The sequence below is a fragment of the Poecilia reticulata genome, linkage group LG1 (genome assembly GCF_000633615.1).
Source record: "Poecilia reticulata strain Guanapo linkage group LG1, Guppy_female_1.0+MT, whole genome shotgun sequence".
Lineage (NCBI taxonomy): Eukaryota > Metazoa > Chordata > Actinopteri > Cyprinodontiformes > Poeciliidae > Poecilia > Poecilia reticulata.
The window spans coordinates 24,194,484-24,202,714 of NC_024331.1; the positions used below are offsets into that span (position 1 = coordinate 24,194,484).

The 8,231-nt window shown below is 39.5% G+C and overlaps 1 protein-coding gene across 5 annotated transcripts in view; it reads right to left on the reverse strand.

Annotated features, from left to right (window-relative positions):
• Positions 1-8,231, reverse strand: part of septin9b (septin 9b) — a 79,448-nt gene that overhangs the window by 20,378 nt on the left and 50,839 nt on the right. Inside the window, exon 1 of one of the 5 annotated variants that reach the window (XM_008414803.1) lies at positions 7,883-7,974. The exons of the other annotated variants lie outside the window; for them this stretch is intronic. The gene's annotated coding sequence lies outside the window, so the exon portion shown is untranslated. Of the gene's footprint in view, positions 1-7,882; positions 7,975-8,231 lie in introns of those variants that run through there. 5 annotated transcript variants of the gene reach the window in all.

Genomic DNA, 8,231 nt, shown 5'->3' on the forward strand with positions numbered 1-8,231 from the left:
CCCAGAACTTGTATAAATGGAAAATATGTTTTAGCAGAGAAAAATACACAGCCAAGGCGTGGTGGCAGCTACTCTTTTGCAACAAAATTGACTTCCCCTTCATAGGCAGGCGCTAATAGTTTCAGAGGCTGCATCTCTTCCAAGAGACGGCGACCGTCAGCTTCCCCCAACCTTTAAAAACCTATAAACAAAATATTTGTTCGCAAGAGGTTTCTTTATTAAATCTGCAACTCAACATAATGCCACCGATGAGACCAGTGAAAACTATTTATATTTTACTTCTCAGAAAAGTATGATAAACGTTCAGATCATGATAGAGGTGCAGCATCAGTTAAATCCAAACCGTGCTCACGTGGGAGCAATTTCACTGACGCACCAAAAAGGACGTGTCAGCCATGAGAAACTGAAACTCGGTATGGCAAACCAGCAAGAACAAACAGTACAATAGCATCAGTGTATCAATGGATCCCTACAGGAACTGAATATGGTCTCTAATGAGTAATTTCTTTAAAATATAATAAGAAAATATGGTAAGTTTGGTATTTTTAGCTACCAAAATTTAATTGAAGTAACCAGTAGGCATGGGCCAGTTACAGAAATTAATGCATATATTAAACTACATACTGTACTAATATTATATGTTGCCATATATTGTATATTATATGTTGCCATATATTGTATATTTTCAGTTCTTTTAGATGAGATTTCATAGAAAGAGATGCTGTGACATACATGTTCTCTCTTTTACTCGTTTCTGTGTATTTCTGCCCAGCTGGCTGAAAGGCAGCACCTGCAATTTACTATGTCTGACAAAGATAAAATTGGTTTTAAGAAGTCGTACCGTCTAAATAAAATGGCCTTTGACAATAACTTACTAAGTTTGTCCAGTTTTTCCTTCCATATTAGGGCTGAGTCGCTGCCTCAGTTCAAATATTCTGTAAACCGTGTGACCTCATCTCATTCGAGTCAAATTACATGAATAGGCAGATTTTTTTAAATCCACGTTAACCAACTGAGGGTCAGCTACACGAAAAGGAAAATATTGTACAGATAAAAGTCAGATCCTTTTCTACATTTTGTTTTTTATTTTTTGGAATACATTTTTTGAAATGAGTATATTTCCACTCAAAGTTGCCAAACAGTTTGAACTTTGCACGCTTACTGCAAGAACACGCTACACAACACTAAGCAAATTATTTTATATTGTTTTACCACAACATGCAACAGGAACATTTAGAGATTAGCTGGGTTTTTTCATCTTTGTTTGAATGAATGAAGTGGATGAGTTTTCTTTGCATGAATGGATAAATCCCATCAAAGAGATAACCCCAGGCTCTGGTCATTTATTTTTAAATGCAGACACTTTGGAGGTGGGCTTCAGGATTTAGTCGCTCACATTGGTGAGGATGAAGTTTGCTCACAGGATTGCATGACAAGTCTTCATGTTTAATAAAAATGAGTTCCTGCTGTATGTTTTATCTTGGTTTCCTGTTTGTCACTGAGGACTTGACAGCAGAAAAACCACAAACTTCACATCCGCAGTCAGGCAGCTCAGAAGTTAGCAGCTGAACACAGGAATTCGTTTATTTTCTGCTTTTAGAAGCACCTAGAATAGCAGGTGCAATGTGTTCTTTAGGAGCATACTGAATGATGAGACTGAAGTCATGTTTAGCGCTTCTTAGTGCGATATGTTTTATTAGGGTAGTTCATTTTGGGGAGGAAGTAAAAGATCATGGTAAAATGCTGCCTTACCTCTGGCAAGTATGTGTTTTTTTGTCTGAAATAAATATAGATAAAAGGGGGTTTGACAACAAACTCGCCCAAGAAGATAAAATCTCTGAATCTAATTGCTCATATGTTTACTAGGTATTTATTTTTAAACTACATTATTCCCAAAAGTACTCCAATTGCAATACTAATTTCTCTTTTTGTTCCCCACACAACTTGGTCAGAAGTAGCTCCATTATACTGGAACATTGTTTTGTCAGAGGAAGGCACATCTTTGGTTGGTTGCCTAGGTGAAGACATCAACACACCATGCTGCACCCCATCCTACCAGATGTCACAGCAGGAACCATCTGGTTCACATGGACGGAAAAAAGAAAATGCACCAGTGAAATGCTGGGATAACTACAGACAGCTACAGTTTGACCTAGAGTGGACAGAGTTTTGGTCTGATAAACCACAGACGAGATGTGGTGAGCTCAATTTTTAACTGAATATAACCCAGCCTAGTTTGAGAATCTAGGCTTGAGCTGCACGCTTTGGTCAATTACTGAGAAAGACTCTGAACCATCCAACTGGTGGAGCAGATTACATCCTGCTAGACATTTTTCCTAAATCATTTCTTAAAGTTTGTTCAGTTATTTTCCCAAAAATTCAACATTTTGGAAAGTGTTCAAGTTACTCCCAGTCATATGCAGTAATGGGTTGCTCTGAATCACTGTGTGAAATTAAAGTTATTTAATGACAGAGTTTTCAATGTTTTTAAACACCCAAATTACTTGCAGTGAATTTTTTTTAAAAGGTTTTATTGGCTCTAGTGGCCTTTATTTGATAGTTAGTTGACAGGAAAGTGGGTAACAAGAGAGGGGGAAGACATGCGGCAAAGGTCACCAGGCCGGGAATCGAACCTGCGACAGCTGCGTCGAGGACTGAGGCCTCCATATGTGGGTTGTGCTTAACCCCTGCACCACCACAGCACACCCATGAATTTTAATTTTTTACCGAAGGGCTGTCTACCAGTATCAACATAACCAAAGTTTTTAAAAGGAAAATCTCGAGAGCCGCCAAGATTTTTTTTGCCAAAGTTCTTTAAATGGGGTTGTGTGGATCACAGAGTAACTCTGCAATGCTCTATGACTACCACTTGCTGTGCAATGCTGCCCAGCTCGCTGAAGGAAGGTCTAAAAGACAAAATTAGATAACTGGTTACAACAAAATCAGAGTAACCAGTTAAGAACATCGATACCAACTGTGCTACTTTGCAGCCCAAATCAATAAAGGTATTCTTTTATTTTTAAACCTTTTTTAAAACTGTTAAATCCCATGAAAATATGATGTTTTAATCAAGGTTATGCCATGAGATCTCATACTAGCCCATGCCTACTTTAAAGTCAAGGGAGCACAGTACAGTTTGAAAGTACAGTCTAGCAATGCCTTATGGAGGAATCGCATTTAAGTCACTGCCACTGATCAATAATCAGTTCCACTCACAATGACAAGCCAAACACAAGATCAGCAATAACAAGCTTAAAAGGATTACACAGATTTGATTACACTAAACGGCATAACGGTTAGCATTATGGCGGAGCTTCACTGATTTACTGCACTGGCTTCTCGTGTCTTGTCCTACCTACTGCATCTGTACTTTTAAAGTCAAATAAATACTTAGGTTAACATTCCACTGTACAGCACATGATTCCAACGATGGCTACACACGGCCCTAAAAAAAAAACAAACTTCCAAAGAGGTCTCAGGAATGCCACCAGGCACTGTCACTTGTGGTGGCCTTTGGAGAATGTAGCCCTTGGCTTAAAGTGGAGCAGAGCAGATGGTCTCAAACATCCCTAAAAGACTGAAAACAATGTGAGGAGACAAAGAGTGGGGTCATCAAATGGGGGGGGGAATCGCTGAGATAAAGAGCACTGCCAGAGATAAGTGTTAAAATACCAGACACAAGCCGCCTGAGCGCAGCTGGGATCAATGGCTGTAAGCGGAGACTGACTAAATGAAAAAAGCGAAGTCCAACACAGCAGGGAGGACACTGTTCTGCTGTGTGCCATTGTGAGAACCCACTGACCACAGCTGTAACTCAAAGCTTGAACGTTTCTGAGAAACATGGAAGGGAAACTAGGAGGGCCCCACCGCAAGACCAGCTAGCAGCTGCAGCAGGGGACGGGGTATAGGGAAAAGGACAAACAGAGCCCATGGTGCAGTAAATCTGGAAGCCACTAATCACTGAGTGGTAAAGGGGGATGACTGGTTCAAATACTTTCATTCTGAATGTGACGAAGCAATTCATGAGGAAATTAGAAGCGTTTCACAGCTGACCGTTTACTTCAAAGACCAAAGTTTCTCCTCCGGTCATGATATTTCAATGTTATGCAAATATGTTGTGTTTTAGTAATGAAGGATGAATTCCCTCACTTAAGATGTTCCACAGACAGTAACACTCCCTTTGTTAATCGAAATGTTAATATAATTAAAATACATCTAGCTTTCAGGAACGTTTTTCTTTAGTGGTCAGTAAGTCACTTCAAGTGAATCATTTAGAAATTCACCAAGCAGAAATTTTGTAAACCTTTAACCTCCTAATACTAACTCGTGCTGATTCTAATTTATTAATTTAAAATAATAATAATAAACGACAAAATAGTGCACCTTTTTTTTTATTTTTGCAAAAATTTAAAGGCTTACTTTTCTACAGAGGAACTTTGCTGCAATACATTAACCTTTCTGTTATCTGCTGACATCAAATGCAATATAAATGAGCAGACATCCTTCTATAAAAATTTTATAGGCTTTCAAAAATTCTTCTTATTCTTTTTCCTCCGACTTCATTTTCATATACCTTACTGAAAACAGCTGACACGTCGTCTTCTCATTGCAATAACATCCACACCGAGAAGTGTTGTCAGCACGATTGAGTACCACTAGATATGGCATGTTGACTGATTTCTAATATCCAACCAAATAATTACCAATCAGGACATAAAGTCATGCACAAAATAATCCAATTCTCTACAAATCACTAGAAAACACAATATTATAATTCCAAATTATTAAGATCGTTTAGTTGATCAGAAATAAAATGTACAGGACGTAACCTGATCATTCAAAACAAGATACAAACTCATTTAAATGTAACCGTGTTGAATTTCTCCACATGCCAGAAACTGTACATTTTATTTCCAGTCATAATTTCGAGAACTGAATCTGACAGATGACCTAAAATTACTTAATCACACTGCCACAGCGCTGAAGAAGGGACCACCATCACTATACCTCCCCCAGCGCCGACAAGCTGTCGGCCCTGAAAGAACATGACATGTCCGACTTCCTCCCAGCCATGACATACATGTAGAGCAGAAAGCACTCTCTCCTGTGGGCATTCACAGAGATAAACAGAGCAAGACATGTCTGCAGAAATGTGTCACCCTTCACTGAATAACGACAAAAAAAAAACCAAAAAACGACTATGCTGGAGCAGAAGTGCTACGTTAAAGGAGTAGAATAAATCTAACCATGTTACAGAGAGGAAGGACTTTAGGAAAAAACAGTGATGTAAAAAGCAGCATTTGCAGACAGTCGCGTTGTTCACAGTTAAACATGTTCACACCTCGCCTCTTTGCAGCTCGACTGCCTGCAGGCAAATTCTTTGGTCAGAAACAGCAAAAGTGTGATGATCGTCCACAACAGCAACAAAACACTAACCATTTACAGATGTTGTCATATCATTCAAGATTTAAGGTTTGAAAATGGACGCGTCAACTGCATGCAGAGTTTACAATTTCTAAAAGCAACATCTGTGTCTTGAGTTTGGTTAAAAGGAAAGGAGGCCGGCCCTGAACAATTATGCTGACGTTTTCAATCACTTGTGATTGAGTTACTCTTTAACAGAAGCTTTATCTTCTTGATTAGCAATGCTTTAAGCAATGACTAGGTGGATTGAAGCACTTTATGTAAATCGATGCTTGAAATGACAAATATTTATATCTAATATAATGCAGTTGCAGCACTGATGCAGCAGAACGTCTGCTGGGTAAAACACATGTAAGTTCATGAACGAAGCAGCCTTTGTTTGGAAAATGGTAGAAAGTGTCATTAATGACCCCTTAACACTGCAAAAGTCGAGCCCCACTCAGTGGGGAGGCACCATTTCGTCACTCAAAGAGTGAGGTGTGATTTTCACACCATTTCTCAGTTGGAGCCTCCAGGTTTTTGACCATTTGACTGATGGAAACATGACAAAGCTGTCAGAGTCAAAAAATACTATCTGAAATAATACATGGAGACAGCTAATCTGCAGAACATGATGAAGCCAGGAGCTGATCAGTGGTAGTTTATACATTTGAGATGTTACTTCAGTATTTCTACATAATGTTCTTTCCACTAGAAGTCATCTGTTTTGTGATCATGCAGTGCAATCCTGCCAATCAAAATAATTTAAGAAGTCATAATTTTCTTATCTGGGCTGCTGTAAATCTATTTGAAAGAATAGTAAATGTAGTGACCAAAGAGCTTTAACTCTGCAGGATGCTAATATTCTTTGCCTCATCATTCTGGCATTTTACAGAATTAATTATTATTGTCCAAACAGGATCTGGATAATGTTATGCATGGTTTTATACAGTGTGGGTAAATATATCATTTCAGCAACACATAATATTTTGGATTAATGTGTATCACAAAATTTACTAATTTTTACGTAAAAGAAAAAAGCTACAGTTATTAAATTGTGATTTATACTGTAGAATTCCTCCTAAATGTATGATTATTGGGTGCAAAATATATGTTTTTCCCCTCTGTTCTTTAGAAATTGGACAGGGAGTATAACAATGTGATATTAGCTAGCACCAGGCAATTAGTTGGGCTATCTCCTGTGGTAGCATTCCAGCTTAAGAGCTTAACTTGTAAATGGTTTTAAAACAAAGTTACCTAAATTAGCGTGACGAGTGACACTGCTTTACTTTCTACATGACAGCAGTCTATCCTAAACAAAAAGTTTCCAAAGAGGCAAATTTCCCCTTTTTTTAGTTGAAATGCAATTGGTTCTTTTTAGCCTTCTGAATAAGCAGTTCTTAGTAATGAGTGGGGGAGGGGCAGTGCTGCGACCCCAGTTACTCCAGAGTTTTCTCCGGCATCTCAATAAAAGGACTTTAACCATGTAAATAACTCAACAGTAGCAGTTTTGAATCTGGTCAATGCCTCGGCGCACCGTGATACTCGTCCATGTCCAGACATGGTTGCTGGGCCAGGTCTTCTCCGACCTCCTTACATGACAAAAACACTTTAGGAAAGAAAACCTCTTCTGATTCAAGACTTCTGGGTGTCGTACCCAACAATGCAACTATTCAGGAAACAGAGGGCAAGCCAGAGAGGTAGACCATGTGACAGTGAACATGTGGTTGATGGATGATGCTTCAAAAGTCTGAAAACTTAACATAAATCAAAGGTCAGTTCATATTTTCTGATTAATAGCAGATGTGAAAATCTCCAAAAATAAAACACTGATTTTTTTTTCTCCTCCCCCAACAAATTATTGTTGAGACAATCAAAATGAAGCTGCATCAAAACAGCTTGACTGAGCCTGGAAACTGACGGGATTGTGGTAAGAGGTGAAGCCGCAGAAGAAAGACAGACTACAAGGACAGACAAATCACTAATAGAGTGAGAACAGCTGTTTCGATTGGTCAGCTCCTCATTTTGGAAGCTTGACCATCGATGCATGTTGCAGAGCAGAGGACACAATGGGTGAAGGGGGGAAAAAAAGAAAGAAAAGAAGAGGGGAGGAGGAATGGGAGTGCTGACCCCCCAAACTCTCTCCAATGACTGAACAATGAGAGAGCAGGGGGAGCAGATATTCCACTAAGTACAAGGCTGTCAAACAAAATTACGGTCTTTACACACACCTCCTCGCAAAACACGCTCAAGCTTCACCTTTCTGCTCTGGAACTTCCTTCCAAGCACAACACAGCAAAGAACACCTGGCAAAATGAGAAACAAGCAGCCTCAACACATCCATTTCAACCCCCTCTCTGTTTTCCTACTTTAACTCTCCATGCCCAACACTTTTTTTTTCTCCTTTCTTCATGAGACTATTCCCAAGTTTTAGCACAAAACAGAAAGAACACAGCAAACATGAAAAGTGACAACTCACCCAACCCTTTCCTCTCCTTCTATTTCCTTCTCTCCCCAATCTCTTCCTTTCTGAATCACAGCTCCAGCTTGTGAGGCCAAAACTGCTTCTGCTGCTCCCTGGCCACGCCCACATGGTGTCACGTGACCGCCATCCCAAGGCATTCGTCAGCCACACCCCTCATTCAGAGAAAGTCAGTGGAGAACTTTGAGGGAATCGGGTGAGCTTTCCCGATCCACGTGGGAGCGAGAAAACCCACTTGAGAAGGAAAAAAATGTGTTTATGTCACAACTGAAAATGCAACTAGACTTCAACCTGTGTGTGTGTGTGTGTGTGTGTGTGTGTGTGTGTGTGTGTGTGTGTGTGTGTG